This window comes from Malaclemys terrapin, chromosome 4 (genome assembly GCF_027887155.1).
Source record: "Malaclemys terrapin pileata isolate rMalTer1 chromosome 4, rMalTer1.hap1, whole genome shotgun sequence".
In the NCBI taxonomy this organism is placed as follows: domain Eukaryota; kingdom Metazoa; phylum Chordata; order Testudines; family Emydidae; genus Malaclemys; species Malaclemys terrapin.
Window position 1 is genome coordinate 154,599,223 of NC_071508.1, and position 19,951 is coordinate 154,619,173.

Here is a 19,951-nt window from a genome sequence, read left to right on the forward strand (position 1 = left end):
GATTGAAACAAGCTCCTATTGCATGCCTCAGAGGGATGCATTATATCTATCTCTTCTCTCATTTGTTTTGCTAGGGGAATGATAAATAGCTATTAGAAAGAAAGGACTGGGGACAGAATTAAACAGAGAAAATCTACAAATTAAGCTGACCCATCTATAGCAAATAGCAGCAATAAAAGTCTACTTACAGTGCAGAGACCACTTACTGTTATCCAAGATTGGGCATAATTATGCTAATTTGTTATTTGGTTCACAGCTATAAACCTGACTTTCAAATACTATGATGATGTGGCAATGTCAGAACCTAGAATGGTAGGCACTGCATTACCTGATAAAATCTAGCATTTGATTGAATATGAGTGAAAACACCTACAAAAATCTGTATAATTGTTGCACACCTGCTGTGTCCTCCTGTGAAAACCTTGCTCTATTGGGAAAGAACACAACTAGCTCTTTGAGAAAAATACCTTTGAAAATTTGGCACCAGGTGTCAAAGGAAAATAAATTGAATCCTTGACTATTCCACTTGCCCTATTATATCCTGCTAGGCTTCAAGTGACATTTCAGACGCTGAATAATGAAGGAATCCAGATAAGGCCAAGATCTCTGCTGAAGGCAAAAGGAAGGATATTGTCAACAATCTGCAGAACCAGCCATGAGCCGCATGACTCATTTAAGTTGAGTGATTTGTGACAAAGTTCCTCCTCTACCTTGGTGGGTCCTGCGCTTATTGGCGGATTTGCTCGCTTCACAGATTCACCCTGTGGGTCAGAAAACAGTCCAGAGACCTTCCCCTCTGGTAGAAGCTACAGTCCAGGTCAATTCCTCCTGTGTTTGATCAGGAGTTGGGAGGTATGGGGGGAACCCGGGCCCGCCCTCTACTCCGGGTTCCAGCCCAGGGCCCTGTGCAGGGCCGGCTCCAGGCACCAGGCAACCAAGCACATGCTTGGGGCGGCACCTGGTAAGGGGCGGCCAATCTTGGGGTGGCAGGGGGCAGCATGGTGCGGCATTCAGCAGGGGGGGCGGCGCGGGGCGCAGCGCTCGGGGGGGGGGTTCCGGCAGCGCGGCGCTCGGTGGGGGGTTCCGGCGGCACGGCGCTCGGCGGGGGGGGAGCTCGCCGGGGCGGCGCTTTTTTTTGCTGCTTGGGACAGCAAAAAAGTTAGAGCCGTCCCTGGCCCTGTGGACTGCAGCTGTTTATAGAGTGCCTCCTGGTACAGTTGCACGACACCTACAACTCCCTGGGCTACTTCCCCATGGCCTCCTCCCAACACCTTCTTTGTCCTCACCACCGGACCTTCCTCCTGATGTCTGATAACGCTTGTACTTCTCAGTCCTCCAGCAGTATGCCTACTCACTCTCAGCTTCTTGCACACGTCTTGCTCCCAGTACCTCTCACACACTTCCGCTCCCCCTGGCTTGACTGGAGTGAGCCCTTTTATAGCATCAGAGGGGCCTTAATTAGAGTCAGGTGCTTAAAAGCCTCACCTGACTCTTAGCAGGTTAATTGGAGTCAGGTGGTCTATTAGCCTGGAGCAGCCCCTGCTCTGCTCACTCGGGGAACAGAAAAGTACTTATCCAGTGGCCAGTATATCTCCCTTCTGCTACTCTGCTGTTCCCAACTGATCTAGATATATCACAGATTATACATCACTACAGTAGTAGAACACTCAGCAATACTTTGCCTGATTTTCAGAAGTTTACTTTTGTTGATGTCATTTAGTCTAGGCCATTAAAAACAAAATATAAGAGTAATTTTCAGGGAAATCACCACTTCTGAAGGGTGCAGCCTTTGAACACTGCATAGTACTCCTGCCCCATAGTCATGCTAGATCCTTGGGAACAGAACTCCTGAAGAGTGGCTGGGCAGCTATTCTTACCTCTCTTCTGAGCTGTGCAAAAGTCATGGAGCCTTGTTAATGACTCTCAGCAATGCAGGCCTGTTTACACTGAAAGAAGATTTCAGAATTGCTGAAAGACTGCTGAGATCTAGAAAACAGCAGAAAGTTGCTGGTATTTTGTGTGTAATTCTGACTTCAGTTTATAGGCTGATAGAGTAGAATTTGAGACTGTGTGATGCTCTTCTTAATTTTGAGCAATATGCTAAGATGCCAAAAAGAAGAAAATCCCAGAGAAGTTTAATTTTTCACCTATTAATACAATAGTGAAGAACTGTTTTTCAGGCATGAGGACTTTGCAAAGGCTAATTAGGACAAGATCAGTAAAAGCACAATCTCTTGTAATCACAAGGAAATGTAAAACTACATGAAATTTAATTGGTGTCATTGCAAACTCAGAATTAAAGATTGAACAAGCCTGAAAAATCATTTGAAATTCACAATTTCACTTTTTGATACAAAAGTCTAATGAAATGCTGATTTTGGCTGTGTTGATACTCTAAATGAAATGCAAGGTAAAAGAGAAGTAGCATGCAAGTATTAACATACACATTGATGAAGAAAACATTTGCACTAATCCTTGTGAAATGAAATTGCTGATCTGAGCTTTTCATAGATTCATAGATTTTGAAGGCCAGAAGGACCATTGTGGTCAACCCAGGCTGTAAAAAGTTAACCAAAGTAGTTCCTACATCAAATCCAGAACTTCGGGTTGAAGTCCTCCAGCCAAGGCCGGTGCAATCTATTAGGTGACCTAGGCGGTCGCCTAGGATGCTAGCATTTGGGGGGTGGCATTTTCTTTGGAGGCGACCGAGGCGGCCGGATCTTCGGGCGCCCCAATCGTCGTCGGCATTTAGGTGGAGGGAGCTGGGGCAGGGGGGCACGGGGAGAGCTGCTTGCAGCAAATAAGGGGGGGGGCGGCACGCAGGGGAACTCCCCACCCCAGCTCACCTCTGCTCCGCCTCCTCTCCTGAGCACGCAATCCCACTCTGCTTCTCTCCCTCCCAGGCTTGTGGTGCCAAATAGCTGATTGGTGCCGCAAGCCTGGGAGGCTGGAGAAGTGGAGCAACGATGGCGTGCTCAGGGAGGAGGCGGAGCAGAGGTGAGCTGGGGTGGGGCGCTGTCGCACTGCTCCCCGGGCTGAGGGGGTGGGGAGCTGCCGCGGGGGGGCGCCTCAGGGCAGAGGGGGGATGGGGAGCTGCCGCGGGGGGGGTGCCTCAAGGCGGGGGGGGGCGGGGAGCTGCCACAGGGCTCAGGGAAGGGGGAGGGCGCAAGGTGGAAGTTTCACCTAGGGCGCGAAACATCCTTGCACTGGCCCTGCCTCCAGCTTTATGAATCTCCAGTTGTAAGATCTCAAACCATATTCATGTCAATTAAAAACTGTAAACAGTACAAAATACAAATATATTTCAGGAAAATGTGACAAAAACCTGAATCTTGATTAATCTAGCTTTTCTGACTGAGATTTTCTTTAATTCTCAAATAGCAGGCACATATTCCTATTAAGGAAACAAGATGCCTATGTTGTTAAGTGAGGATATAAAGCATTGGTTAAAGGGGGAATGGTGAAAATGCTAGAGATGCTGCTAGTGTAATGCTGACAGGCCTTGGTCATCGGCAGACAGGATCGAACCAGGGACCTCTGGAGCTTAGGACATGAGCCTCTACCGCATGAGCTTAGCAGTTAGCTAAGGCTGTAGAGCAAACCCATTAATCTCTCTCTAAGTGGTCTCAGTGCCACTAGATGGGACAGAACACCACACCCAGGAGGTGTGTGGGTTACACTAGCAATAGTTGTTCACTGACCCACAGTTCTGAAAAAGATTTGTAAGAATGTAGGAATTGCTGGGAGTGAGGAGCTTCAACTCTTACCAGCCCAGGAAACCTTCAGGGGAGCAAAATTCCATAAATACAGGAAGAGAAACAGTTTTCATCTCCAAGTCACCATATTTCCAAAAGTGAATAAGGCAAAAAATCCTCCTCCAGACGGATGTATTTCCTGAAAAGCAGCAGAAGCAAAAAGGGGAGCCCAGCTGTGCTTAGGTGATTTAGAGGACTCTGCAACCCACACTTGCAGCAGAGCTGTGCACTATAGTGGCTCTCTGTGAAGGAGAGGGAAGAAGGACATTGTAGGAAGGCCAGAAAAATGGCAATGGTGCAGTCAGTGGGTGCACATAGTACAGATTCACTGATGCAGAACTCCACAGGGACAGCAGTGGGCCCCTGCCATTTTCCTGCCAGCTGGTATGTTTACTGTTATGTGGATGCCTCAACATGGCACTTCAGGGTGGGGAAGCAAAATTCCTTCCCTAGCTCTGATGTTTGTGCACGTCCCATGAGCAAAGTCCTTTCACTTGACTTCTGTGCTCAAGACCAGGATTTGGCTCTTAGAAACTGGAACCCACACATGTAAAATTTAAGTTTCTAACGGTGCATACAGTGTAATAATGTTCTGCCTACAAGGCATTTCATCTAAGGATCAAATATTAAGTGCTTAAAACTTTGACACACTATGAGGTAGTAAATATCCCCATTTTATAGATAGGGAAATCCAAGCAGAGTACAAAGTCAAAAAGGGAACAATCAATTTAAATTTATTATTTGTATTACTCACAGACTCATAGACTTTAAGGTCAGAAGGGACCATTATGATCATCTAGTCTGACCTCCCGCATGATGCAGGCCACAAAGCCGTCCCAACCCTTTCCCTTGACTCTGCTGTTGAAGGCCCCAAATCCTGGTTTAGAGACTTCAAGTAGCAGAGAATCCTCCAGCTAGTGACCCCTGCCCCATGCTACGGAGGAAGGCGAAAAACCTCCAGGGCCTCTGCCAATCTTCCCTGGAGGAAAATTCCTTCCCGATCCCAAATATGGCGATCAGTAGAACCCCAAGCATGTAGGCAAGATTCTCCAGCCAGACCCTCATTGGCCATTGATACTATTTACCAGTGATGGCAAACTGTTCGTTTGACTAAAATCATGTTATCCCATTAAACCATTCCCTCCATAAACTTATCTAGCTTAATCTTAAAACCAGACAGGTCCTTCGCCCCCACCGTTTCCCTCGGAAGGCTGTTCCAATATTTCACCCCTCTGACGGTCAGAAACCTTCGTCTAATTTCAAGCCTAAACTTCCCCACGGCCAGTTTATATCCATTCGTTCTCGTGTCCACATTAGTACTGAGCTGAAATAATTCCTCTCCCTCCCTGGTATTTATTCCTCTAATATATTTAAAGAGAGCAATCATATCCCCCCTCAGCCTTCGTTTGGTTAGGCTAAACAACCCGAGCTCCTCGAGTCTCCTTTCATACGACAGGTTTTCCATTCCTCTGATCATCCTTGTGGCCCTTCTCTGTACCCGTTCAAGTTTGAGTTCATCTTTTTTAAACATCGGAGACCAGAACTGCACCCAGTACTCCAAATGAGGTCTCACCAGTGCCTTGTACAACGGAAGCAGCACCTCCTTATCCCTACTAGATATACCTCGCCTAATGCATCCCAAGACCGCATTGGCTTTTTTCACCGCCACGTCACACTGTCGACTCATAGTCATCCTGCGGTCTACCAGGACTCCAAGGTCTTTCTCCTCCTCCATTACTTCTAACTGATGCATCCCCAGCTTGTAACTAAAATTGTTGTTAGTCATCCCTAAGTGCATCACCTTACACTTTTCACTATTAAATTTCATCCTATTTCTGTTACTCCAATTTACAAGGTCATTCAAGTCTCCCTGCAGAATATCCCGATCCTCCTCCGAATTGGCAATACCTCCAAACTTTGTGTCATCCGCAAACTTTATCAGCCCACTCCTACAATTGGTTCCGAGGTCAGTAATAAATAGATTAAATAAAATCGGTCCCAAAACTGAACCTTGAGGAACTCCACTGGTGACCTCCCTCCAACCTGACAGTTCCCCTTTCAGTACGACCCGCTGCAGTCTCCCCATTAACCAGTCCCTTATCCACCTCTGGATTTTCATATCGATCCCCATCTTTTCCAATTTAACCAATAATTGCTCGTGTGGTACAGTATCAAACGCTTTACTGAAATCAAGGTATATTAGGTCCACCGCATTTCCCTTATCTAATAAGTCTGTTACTTTCTCAAAGAAGGAGATCAGATTGGTTTGGCACGATCTGCCCTTGGTAAAACCATGTTGTTATTTGTCGCAATTGCCATTGACCTCAAGGTCCTTAACTACTTTCTCCTTCAGAATTTTCTCCAGGACCTTGCACACTACAGATGTTAAACTGACAGGCCTGTAGTTACCCGGGTCACTTTTTTTCCCTTTCTTGAAAATAGGAACCACATTAGCTATTCTCCAGTCCAACGGTACCACCCCCGAGTTTAAAGATTCATTAAAAATTATCGCTAAGGGGCCTGCTATTTCTCACGCCAGTTCCTTCAATATTCTTGGATGAAGATCATCCGGTCCGCCCGACTTAGTCCCGTTAAGGTGTTCAAGTTTGGTTTCTACCTCGGATATGGTAATCCCCCCTCCTGTATCCCTCTCTGTCATGCTGCCAATATTCCTAATCCCGTCATTGGCCTCATTGAACACCGATGCAAAATATTCGTTTAGATATTGTGCCATGCCTAGATTATCCTTAATCTCCACTCCAGCTACAGTCTTCAGCGGTCCCACTTCTTTCTTTGCTTTCTTCCTATTTATATGGCTATAAAAACTCTTACTATTGCTTTTAATTCCCCTCGCAAGGTCCAACTCTACACGACTTTTGGCCTTTCTCACTCCATCTCTACATTCTCTGACCTCAATAAGGTAAGTTTCCTTACTGATCCCTCCCCTCTTCCACTCTTTGTACGCTTTCTATTTTTTCCTAATCGCCCCTTTGAGACGGTCGCTCATCCAGCTCAGTCTAAATCTCTTGCTTACTAACCGTTTTCCCTTTTTTGGGATACAGGCCTCCGACAGCTCCTGCAGCTTTAACTTAAAATAATCCCAGGCATCTTCTGCCTTTAGATCCATTAATATGTTTGCCCAATCCACTTCCCTTACAAGTCCTCTTAATTTATTAAAATTAGCCTTTTTAAAATTGTAAACCCTAGTCTTTGATTTAATTCTGTTAATCCTTCCATTTAGTTTAAACCGAATTAGCTCGTGATCACTGGAGCCAAGGTTGTCCCCTACAACCATTTCCTCAACGAGGTCCTCACTACTCACCAAAACCAAATCCAAAATGGCCTCCCCCCTCGTCGGTTCAGCTACTACTTGATGAAGGAATTGATCACCAAGCACATCTAGGAACATCTGAGCCCTATTATTGCTACTAGCATTTGTTCCCCAATCTATATCTGGGAAGTTAAAGTCCCCCATAATTACACAGTTCCTATTAGTATTTACTTCCCTAAACACATTAAATAGTTCTTTATCCATATCCTGGGTAGATCCCGGCTGTCTATAGCACACCCCAAGCACTATCCCAGGGGAGGCTCTAGTAGTTCTTTTACCCAGTGTGAGTATTGCCCAGACGGACTCCGTCTTATCCATTCCATCAGTTATTATTTGTTTACAGCTTACCTCATTATTGACATACAGTACATAAGAGCTCTATTCATGGACCAGAAACTGTACTAGACACTGTACAAGTACAGAACAAAAAGATAGTCCCTACACCAAGAAGCTTACAGTCTAGGTATAACTGCCTTCCTGGAGCCAGCATCCAGAACTTTATAGAAAGATTGCTGGTGCTCATACCTCCCTCTGACCACTACCCAATGCTGCTCATCCACGTGGGCATTAATGAAACCTCCAGCTACAGCCCTGAGCAGATCAGCAGTGACCACAGAGCCCTGGGAGAGAGGGTGAAAGCATCGGAGGCACAGATTGTGTTCTTGCCCATCCTCCAAGCTGAGGGTAAGGGACCGAGCAGGGACATGCAGATCCTGGAGATGAATACATGGCTACACAGATAGTGTTGACAGGAGACTTTGGCTTCCTTGGCCATGGGATGATGTCTCAGGAACAAAGACTGCTGGGAGGAGATGGGGTCCACCTGACCAAAATGGGGAAAGAGCATCTTCAGACACAGACTCACCAACTGAGTAAGGAGTGCATTAAATTAGATTCAAAGGGGCAGATGATTAAAGCCCACAAGTAAGCCTAAAAAAGGTGACCTTAACAGAGGGCTAGATGTCTGGGAGGGAGGGGGGAAATGGAAAATTACAATAGTTAAAAGGAGCAGCAAGAGGGAAAACAGTGGAGGAAATCTGCTCAGCATCTTAGATGTCTACACACAAACGGGAAATAAACATGAAGAATGGGAAGTATTAGTTCATAAGATACATTATTACTTAATTAACATCATAGAGACTTGGTGCACTAATTTCCTCTCTCCCCCCAAAACAAAAAGATTTGTGAAATGTTGCCAGGACTACAGTACTGCACTGATCAGCAGAAATCACATAAAGGTGCTCTAATTAACAACTACAGATTAGCTTGCAAAAATACATTGCCTGCCTTGAAATCTAGACCAGAGTGTTAATACATTACTTTCAAAATAAGGGCACCATCTCATTATTCCTTCAGGGTCTCTTGTATAACTCCATCTCTGAGAGAAATCAAACTGGAATCTTCAGTGACCTGCAATGGTTTATCATTTATATTCATTCTGACAGTAAAAATTTATACACGGGTGTCAAAAGTTACTATTTAGCTATCTCTATATAAAGACACTTAATAAGCCTCCCCGTTCCTATAGTATCTCAGCTCCTCATCCTCACAAAACCCCTGTGAAATAGGGAGTACATTCTCCCCTTCTACAGATGGTGAACTGAGGAAGAGAGAAACTAAGTGACATAAAAAGTCTGTGGTGGAGCAAGGAGTTGGGTCTCTCAAGTCATAGACTAGTACCCTAACCACTTGACCACACTTCTCTCCACAGCTATAAGGCTAGTTACAGGTCTGTGCCCTTTCTGGTCTCTGAGTGCACCCACCTCAGAAGTTCAGCTTCTTGAACCTTACCTATCTTGTAGTGGAATCTCATTATTCTTTCACTCAAACCAGCACACAGGTATTCTACACTGTATACCAACCACTTATTAGCATGCAAATCTGACTGGGTTTTGGGCATCTATGACATTCCCTGTCTTCAGAAACTAGAGACCAACGATACACTGGCCAACAGCTTCCTCAAAACAAAATGTCTTTATTTAGTAACACCCCTTTCATTCCACTAGTATCTCTGGAGGATGTTAATCGGAAGCTACTAAAGTTAGAAGTATTTAAATTAGCAGGTCCAGATTGATTGCATCCAACAGTTTTAAAAGAGCTGCCTGAGGAGCTCGTTGGATGGTTAATGATTTTCTGTAAGTCTTGGAGCACTGCGGAAATTCCAGAAGACTGGAAGAAAACAAAGGTTGGGCCAATTTTTCAAAAGTGTAAAGGGGACCACCTGGGTAATTATAGGCCTGTCAGCCTGACATGGATCCCAGGCCAAATAATACAGTAGCTGACAAGGGGCTCAATTAATAAAGAATTAAAGGTCGGTAATGTAATTAATGCAACATGGTTTATGGAAAACAGATCCTGCCTAACTTGATAATTTGTTTTAATAAGATTATAAGTTTGATTGACGAAGTTACAGATTTGACATTAACATACTTAGACTTATGTAAAGGTTTGATTTGGCAGTCCATGACATTATGGTTAAAAAATTAAAACAATATAAAATTAACATGCCACACATTAAATGGATTATAAATTGGCTAACAGATAGGTCTCAAAAATGTAAATGTTTCCAGCGGGGTCCGCAGGGATCAGTTCTTGGACTTATGCTTATTTTTATCAATGGCCTAGAAGAATACAAAGTAATCACTGATAAAGTTCGCAGATCACACATAAATTGGGGGACCGATAATGAAAAGGACAGGTCACTGATACAGAGCAATCTGGATCGCTTGGTAAACCTTGGTAAAGCAAATAACATGCATTTTTAATATGCCTATATGTAAATGTATACATCTTGTAGCCAATGATTTTAGTTTATTGTTCATTTATTGTGTGATGTTATGATTAACTAACATGTTATATCATATATCATCACTGTATGCTAAATAGAGTTAAACTGTAGGATTATAGAAGTATAAGACTGTCAGTAGTCAGAAGGGATAAGTAAGCATTAGGTATCTAAGTAATTAGGACTGAAACACAAGGTCTACAGGCTGAGGCCTGTAAGATTTTTTAGCTTAGCCATACTTGGCCATAGGCTTAAGAAAAACTTGACGTAAGTATGTGACCCCTAATCATTTTTGTTGCCCACCGCTGGACTCTTTCCAATTATTCCACATCCTTCTTATAGCGTGGGGTCCAAAACTGGACACAGTAATCCAGATATGGCCTCACCAGTGCCGAATAGAGGGGAATGATCACGTCCCTCGATCTGCTGGCAATGCCCCTACTTATACAGCCCAAAATGCCATTAGCCTTCTTGGCAACAAGGGCACACTGTCGACTCATATCTAGCTTCTCGTCCACTGTAACCCCTAGGTCCTTTTCTGCAGAACTGCTTGCTAGCCATTCGGTCCCTAGTCTGTAACAGTGCATGGGATTCCTCCCTCCTAAGTGCAGGACTCCGCATTTGTCCTTGTTGAACCTCATCAGGTTTCTTTTGGCCCAATCCTCTAATTTGTCTAGGTCCCTCTGTATCCTATCCCTATCCTCCAGCGTATCTACCACTCCTCCCAGTTTAGTGTCATCTGCAAACTTGCTGAGAGTGCAGTCCACGCCATCCTCCAGATCATTAATGAAGATATTGAACAAAGCCGGCCACAGGACTGACCCTTGGGGCACTCCGCTTGAAACCAGCTGCCAACTAGACATGGAACCGTTGATCACTACCCGTTGAGCCCGACAATCTAGCCAGTTTTCTATCCACTTTATAGTCCAGCCCATACTTCTTTAACTTGCCGGCAAGAATACTGTGGGAGACCATATCAAAAGCTTTGCTAAAATCAAGGAATAACACATCCACTGCTTTCCCCTCATCCACAGACTCAGTTATCTCATCATAGAAGGCAATTAGGTTAGTCAGGCATGACTTGCCCTTGGTGAATCCATGCTGACTATTTCTGATCACCTTCCTCTCCTCTAAGTGTTTCATAATTGATTGCTTGAGGACCTGCTCCATGATTTTTCCAGGGACTGAGGTGAGGCTGACTGGCCTGTAGTTCCCCGGATCCTCCTTCTTCCCTTTTTTAAAGACAGGCACTACACTAGCATTTTTCCAGTCATCCGGGACCTCCCCCGATCACCATGAGTTTTCAAAGATAATGGCCAATGGCTCTGCAATCACATCCGCCAACTCCTTTAGCACCCTCGGATGCAGTGCATCTGGCCCCATGGACTTGTGCTCATCCAGTTTTTCTAAATAGTCCCAAACCACTTCTTTCTCCACAGAGGGCTGGTCACCTCCTCTCCATACTGTGCTGCCCAGTGCAGCAGTCTCGGAGCTGACCTTTTTTGTGAAGACAGAGGCAAAAAAAGCATTGAGTACATTAGCTTTTTCCACATCCTCTGTCACTAGGTTGCCTCCCTCATTCAGGAAGGGGCCCACACTTTCCTTGACTTTCTTCTTGTTGCTAACATACCTGAAGAAACCCTTCTTGTTACTCTTAACATCTCTTGGTAGCTGCAACTCCAAGTGTGATTTGGCCTTCCTGATTTCACTCCTGCATACCTGAGCAATATTTTTATACTCCTCCCTGCTCATTTGTCCAATCTTCCACTTCTTGTAAGCTTCTTTTTTGCATTTAAGATCAGCAAGGATTTCACTGTTAAGCCAAGCTGGTCGCCTGCCATATTTACTATTATTTCTACACATCGGGATTTTTTTTCCTGCAACCTCAATAAGGATTCTTTAAAATACAGCCAGATCTCCTGGACTCCTTTCCCCCTCATGTGATTCTCCCAGGGGATCCTGCCCATCAGTTCCCTGAGGGAGTCAAAGTCTGCTTTTCTGAAGTCCAGGGTCTGTATTCTGCTGCTCTCCTTTCTTTCTTGTGTCAGGATCCAGGATCATAAAGCCCAGTGTTTTCTCTGTAATCTCATAATGAAGCATTCAGCCAAATCTCGCTAGGTGTTAACAGTTTCTGGTTTGTTGAGAGCTAATACCTCAGCTAGATCATCTGTGATTGCTATTCTGCATGAATTAATTTGCTTTTTGCCTATCTTATATTCACTGTTCCCTCACATTCAAACATTGATTGTGGTATCACGGAGCATTCATACTCTCCCAAATTCTCACATAGATTAACATCAGTCTGTGAACTGGACATGACCAGGAGATGAGCAAACAATGCCCTGTCTGTGGTTAGCTCTGTAGTACTCCTTGCCACTATCACACTGACATTTTTCTCCATATTCCACTGGAGCCCACAGTGTGATGGAGCCTTGGTGAATTCTTTGGGTTTTAATACTTCATACAAGTCATGGCCCAAAGTATCTATTTGACAGACATATTTAGCTATAATTGAAGACTGTTTTTGTCATTATATTGATGAGTTTCACTCTGTCATATGCAAATGGGTTGCCAGTGTGAGTAAGCTCATCCTGTAGCCATAAAACTGTCCCGTCTTGGCATTTAACAGCACCTAATGAGTTTCAGTGGCGCTTGGTTACTTCTGGGGAAGTCATCCCAGCCACACTTAATGTTCCGTTTAAAATTCAGTGGAGTTCTGAGTCATCATAAATACCTGAAAAGAGCATTTGTTATGCCCACCAACCACTCCCCACCAACTTTCACTGCTCTGTTTGTGTGTTCAGGGCTTCATCTGAACCAAGTGCACAGAAGCTGAACTGGTGACTTTTTAACATCCCAGTGTCAGGCTAACACTTTTCTATACCCATTGCAAGGTACCATGCAATCATCACAGAACAGTTGGTTAAATCTAAAGCAAAAAAGGATTTCACAAAGTCTTCCAGTGCTGCAAGGTGCAAATTCCAATTAGCAATCTTGACAGATCAAATAAAGAGCAGCAAAAACTCAGCTAACTCCATGAATCACCGCACCATTCTGAAAGTTGACTTTGTCATCAATTCAACCTCACAGAATTGCTTAATCTTTCCTGTGATATTCCAGCCCTCCATCGTGCACAATAGGCCATTGAGAGTGGAATGTACACTGATGTGTGGAACTGGTCTCACAAGTCCTGTACCAAATTGGGAAATGACTTCAAATACATCAGTATGTCTACACTACCTGCCAGATTGGCAGGCAGCAATCGATCCAGTGGGGATCGATTTATCGCGTCTAGTCTAGACGCGATAAATAGATCCCCAAGCGCTCTCCCATCGACTCCTGTACTCCAGCTCGGCGAGAGGCACAGGCGGAGTCAAGGGGGGAGTGGCAGCAGTCAACTTACCGCAGTGAAGACACCGGGGTAAGTAGATCTAAGTACGTCGACTTCAGCTACGTTATTCACGTACCTGAAGTTGTGTAACTTAGATCGATTCCCCCCCCCCAGTGTAGACCAGGGCAAAGACAACATAGTTAATCATTTTATATAATCATCTAATTGAGTTATCTATTGTTGCGGTTAACTCATATGCAATCAAGGTGTCACGAATAGATTTAAGTTGTAGGTATAGGAATAAATCAGATAGTATTATAGGGGTATAGGGCTGACAAGCATTTATGCGTGATGAGTGTTTACTAGGTATATAAGCGAAATAAGGTTGTAATGCAAGGCCTGCAGACTGAGGCTTGTAAGACTTCAGTTTAGCCACATTAGGCCTTAGGTCTAAGAAGTAGGGTTGCCAACTTTCTACTGGCACAAAACCGAACACCCTTTCCCACCCCTTCCCAGAGGCCTCACCCCCCACTCACTACATTCCCCCTCCCTCAGTGGCTCACTTTCCCCCACCCTCACTTACTTTCAGTGGGCTGGGGCAGGGGGTTGGGGTGTGGGAGAGGGTGGTGGCTCTAAATGGGGGTGCAGGCTCTAAATGGGGCCAAAAATTAGGAGTTCAGGATGCGGGAGGGGGCTCAGGGCTGGGGTAGGGAGTTGGTGTGTGGGAGGGATGAGAGCTCTGGGCTGGGGCCAGGGATGAGGGGCTTGGGGTGCAGGAGGGGGCTCAGAGCTAGGGCAGAGGGTTGGGGTGCAGGGGGGGGTGAGGGCTCTGGCTGGGGGTGTGGACTCTGGGATGAGGCCGAGGATGAGGGGTTTGGGGTGCAGGCTGCCCCGGAGCTGTGGCAGGGAGAGAGGACTCCCCCAGCCCTCTCTCACTGCAGCAGCCTGGGGCTAGGGGAGAGCACCTCTCCCCAGCGCAGCAGCTCCAGCGGGGCTGGAGCTGGGGAAGAGGCTCCTGTCCCCAGCTGCGGCAGCTCCCAGTTAAGGGTCAGCAATAAGCACTCATAATTTAGGAGTTAGTCGTAAATGCTCAATGTTCAGGGGTTAGGGTTCATGGTGAGAGTTTAGCTACATGTTCCGGCATCAATGGCAGGGTTTAGGAGAGCCCTACTCCTAAAACAGACAACAAGGAGCTGTGTTAGGAAATAAAAAATGACCAGTCTGGGTCTGACACACCAGTTTCCACATGCCAACCCCAATGGATCAGTGCCATGGACTTGGCATGGGTCTGACATTTACCAGACTGTGAGAAGAAGAGCACACAGCAGGGATGGGAGTTGAAGCCAGACTGCCCTGACGAGAGGTGTTGCCTGAGATGAGGCTGTTGGGAGGGTACCACAGCCTGGGCAATGAAGGAGAAAGGACACAGTGACCCAAACTCTCAAATATCACAGGGTAGATATCCAAAACAACAGGATTCCCACCCACTCCTGCTACAGGAGCCAAGCAACCTGCACATCAGCCCTCAGGGCATGACACCTCCGCAGCAGCATCTGGACCCGTACACAAAAAGAAATCCCATCTCCTGTTCCCATCCTCCTAGGCTGTGGCCTATTAGCAGGAGCCAAGGTAATCACCCTACCAGTCATAGTAATCCTGCTGGAGGAGGACCTTAAAGAGGAAGCCTAGTGTCATGGTTGGAAGGCTAACCCAGGGAGAGCGCTGCTGCTGGCCTTTCACAATGGATCCCTACATGGAAGCCACACTGCAGAAGGGAGGGGGTAGCTTTGCTGAGCAAAGCCACCAGCATCTGCCTCTCCACCCTGTCCATTTCCCAGCAGTGAGCTGGTACAGGCCTTACATGCTTTCCCACCCTAGTGTGGGGGAGGGTAAGTAGCCCTAGATCCCCAAATGCAGTACCTCACTGGAAGTCATCTTCAGACATTTTTCCCTGCTTCTAGGAGATGGACAGGAAATGACCATGTAGGGCTCAAGTACAGTAAGAAGACACATAAGGGTCCCTGCCTGACTACATAGAACAGAGAAGGTGGTGCAGCTACTGACTAGTACATCTCTGCTGCCACCTGCTTCATGTCCAGCTCACACCATCTTAACAGCTGGGAGAAACAGATATGCATGCTAAGTGGACAGACCTACACAGGGTCATGCATGGGGGCCAGAGACTGCCTCTCCCAGCAGAGAGTGTTAGTCCCCAGCAATTCTTCCCCTGAGTCATGAAAGACAAGAATGACCACTGTGCACATCCAGCCTGTGAAGCAGGCACATATGCCTGTCCACCACAGTTGACAGGTCTCTACCACCTCCCCATGCAAGGGTCTGCAAACTGGGTCCCATTCCCTGTAAATGGCATCTTGGTGCACCAAGCACTTAATACATAACTTCAGAGAAGCAGGCAGCTCCTGTCAACTCCAGATCACGCCCACTAGTCTAGAGGCGACAGCAAGTCACTTCCTTCCATCCCAGTAAATCTGTACCCAACATGACCCATCTATGCACAGAGAGCCATTGACACCACATCTGCATCCCCACAGGTTTGTACTCCTGCCCATGTCCTGTGAAAGGAAACAGTAAGGCAAGGAGAGTGTGTTGGCCAACACATTAGAGAAGAGATAGAGGCAGAAGGAGGGAAATAAACTCAGCACGTGGACACTCCCCAGGATCCAGCTCTCCAGCGGGAAAGACATTACTACCTGTCCTGTGGCACAACAGCCCTTATGATAGGGAAGTTATCTTCCTACACAGTTACAGCTAATCAGGAGCCTTTTCTTAGAAACCCTGACTGTAACAGGGTTAGCTGCCTCCCAAGCCCAGCCTCAGTTTCTCTTTTTGCTCCAGGCCCTTTAACAAGTCCACACAAGTCAGATAATCAAAACATTCCTCTTCTGGGGTCCATTTTAATAAAACCTGCCTTGAGTCTTCACCTCAGTTCCAAACTGAGCACAGCCTCTCATCTCTGAGTATCTGCCTTTCCTAGAGTTCAAACACTCTCCTCTTTCCTTGAGTCAAGGGTCCCCACCCCAGCCCTCATTCCCAGAGCTAGGTTCAGTTAACCCTCTCTCATCTTGTACCTGGAGCTTGCCTTCCCTGAGATGGGTTCATTCCTTTTCTCCCTACAGGAGTCATTCTTGCTCCTTGCAGCACACACCTGCAGCTATTTCCTCATCCCAGCTACAGCTTCTCAGGCATCTGACCTACCTGGCCCTTCTAGCCCTACTTAGCTGAAGTTAGGCTCTTTTTCCTAGGGACTACCCCAGGAACCTGTTCCTTACCTCCTGAGTTCTGTCCTGAGTTAATCACATGACCTCCTTGATTATAATAATGTGGAGCTTCCCTGGAAGTTATTATTGGGGAAATGAATAATTACCAAAAATACCCAATGTCTTCATTTTTATTTCAAGTGTTACTTTCCACATTATTATCCCAATTCATAAGGATTTTTGGTTGCTTATTTATATATTTACTATGAAATAAGTGATTTTTATGTCCTTACATAGTATTTCTAAGGCTTGCCATCGGGATAAGGCTACTGAACTAGAAAGGTAAACAGCGTGTGACATCCTGTACCTCAGGGGGACACCCTAGACATCCATGTTCATCTTTATAAAATGATTGCGTGGTATCCAATGCAAAGTTGGTCATGTTGGGTGTCTTCAGAAGGCTCATGATGCACTGACCATAGTTGTTATAGTAATTGTTACAGTAATGTTATAGTGAGGTTATAGGTTCTAATTTCATGTATATAGTTATGAGGCTGAAAATGTATCCTCATGGCTTAAAGCAAGCCCATGCAAAAACTCTCCAAGAACAGAGAGGCAGTTCACACCTCGTCAGGGCATGGATGGGACAAACCCAGCCCAGCTTCACAGGAACAATGGACACTGGCTTAGGCAGCAACAAAAGAATCTGTTAGACCCTTGAGGGAGTCACCCCTTTCTTTTGGGCAGTTTGGGACTGCGATGAGGTAATGCTCATCTGACTCTGAAGGGGGAGGGGGCAAAGCCAAGAGGAAAGAAAGGACATGATAAAAGGGAGAGACATTTTGCCATGCTCTCTCTCTTCCACCTACATCTACAGACACCACCACCACCACCAAGCAACTGAAACCTTGATCAAAGGGGAGAGCCTGACTGAAAAGCCAGCCTGTGGTGAGAAGTATCTAAGTTTTTAAGGACATTGAAAGTGTTACGATCAGCTTAGAATGTGTTTTGCTTTTATTTCATTTGACCAAATCTGACTTGTTATGCTTTGACTTATAATCACTTAAATCTACCTGTATAATTAATAAATCTGTTTATTCTACCTGAAGCAGTGCATTTGGTTTGCAGTGTGTCAGAAGCTTCCCTTGGGATAAAAAGCCTGGTACATATCAATTTCTTTGTTAAATTGACAAACTTATATAAGTTTGCAGCGTCCAGTAGGCATAATTGGACACTGCAAGACGGAGGTTCCTAGAGTTGTTTCTGGGACCAGAGATATTGGCTAGTGTCATTCGCTTGCAAGTAGCTGGGAGCAGCTTACATGCCAGAGGCTGTGCGTGAATAGCCCAGGAGTGGGGGTTCTCACGTAAGGCTTGCTCCCAGAGTCAAGGATTGGAGAGGCCAGCAGATCACTTGTCCAGATAACACCAGCAGGGAACATCACACAGGGTGAGGCAGTGAAGTAGCTGTCTACTCCATAAAGCCCCCATCGCACACACCACGTACTAGGAAATGGCTATGGGGGAAAAATCCTGTGCTTGTTTCCCCATCTGTAACATGGGGATGGTGACATATTCCTTCCTTTTAATTAGTGAATGAAAAGCCATGCCTAGGAGCTAATCAAGCTATTCTGATGATGTTAACACACCACCCCAGTTTTCACACACATGCTTTTGAAGGCTACTTGTCATGGTGCAGTTAGAAGCATCAGATACTAATTAACATTTACTGGAAAACGTGTTTACATTGCAGACTTTCAGTTCAGTGATTCCAAAAAGCTCTGATCTATAAAGTCAGAAATCTGTCCTTTATTCTACTGGACCAGTAAAGGGTTTGGCCCTGCTCATGCACACACTGGTACACGTGAGCAGTGCCATACCCACACATGCAATTGCTGGGCGTTTCCAGACCCAGGACTGTCGCCAGAACCTGGGAAACATGGAGAGAACAGCCTTAAAGCCAGCTGTTCACATGGTATCGTTACCAGGGGACTGCTGGGGCGACACTCTGGGGAGTGACTCTGTCCCCCTGGCTGGGGCCTGCAAAACCCCAAATAACCTGAAACCACCGCTGGAAACAACAACGCGGGCATAGGGTGCGGACTACACAACTCCCATGATGCACCGGGGGATGGGAGGGGGGACTGCAACTCCCGTGATGCATTTCGGCACGATGCTCTAACTGCCAGGAGATATCGGGCCCAGCGGGCGCCGCACCTTAGTCTGTTCTTCTCGTGTATAACTTACGGTGCAACAAACAGGGTCAGGACGGGTGCCGCCTGCTCCTCCGACCTTGTTTGATGGCGGCACCACCTGCCCAGGCTACAGCGTCTCACGGCGACCTTCACCTCCCAGGCTACTGACCGGAAGTGAAATTGACTTAGTACGTGCTCTAATAGGCTCCCACTGGGAACAGTGACCGGAAGTTTCCCAGGTAAGCGCTCTAATTGCGTCCCATTGGGAACAACGACTGGAAGTTTATTTGCCTCAGTAAGTGCTCAACTTGCTCTGGTTCTGCGATTGGGGGAGCTGTGGGAGGCTCGGGGGTAGAAGCGGGCGGAGATGGATGGGATTAAGACTGGGGGCACCTGGCGAGGACTGCCAGTGGATTGGGGTGGGGGGGTCCGGGAGAGTTGGGGGCCTGGAGTTTCCTGCGGTGGCGCAGCAAGCTGGAGCCACAACTGCCGTGGTGCACTGGGCAGACTCGAGCAGGGACACCACACACACAGCGGCTGGTGGGAGATGTAGGCCGGGGACACTACACTACATCTCCCACAATGCACTGCTCAGCTCCATTTGTAGAGGGGACAACCTGGCGCTTCCCAGCAGAGCCAGAGCTACGCCCCTGCAGAGAGACACGTATAGCCTGCACAAGCAGCAGAGAGATATGCACACGTGTCCCGAGTACCACACACACACACACACACACACACACACAGGCACACATGTATAGTGTGCACCACGTACACACACTAGAACGATTTGCATGTGTGTATAGCATGGACCACATACCCAAGAGAGCGATCTAGGGTTACCATACGTCCGGATTTTCCCAGACATGTCCGGCTTTTTGAGACTCAAATCCCCGTCTGGGGGGAAATCCCAAAAAGCTGAACATGTCCGGGAAAATCTGGCGCCGCTGGGCCGGGGGGGGCGCCGGGCCGCCGGTGCCGGGCCGCTGGGGGGTGCGCCGGGCCGCCGGGGGCTGCCGGGGGCCGGGCCACCGGGGGCCAGCGGTGCCGGGCGGCCGTGGGGAGCGCCGGGCCAGTGGGGCTGGGCCGCCGGGGGGTGCGCCGGGCCGCCGGGGGCGGCAGTGCCGGGCCGCCGGGGGGTGCGCCGGGCCGCCGGGGGCCGGCGGTGCCGGGCGGTGCGCTGGGCCGCCGGGGGGGGGTGCGCCAGCGGTGCTGGGCCACCGGGGGGTGCGCCAGGCCGGCGGTGCTGTGCGGGCCGGGGGTGCTCGACCGGGGGCCCGGGGCCCGGCAGTGCTGGGCGGGCCGGGGGTGGTCGGCTGGGGGCCGGGGCCAGCACCCCA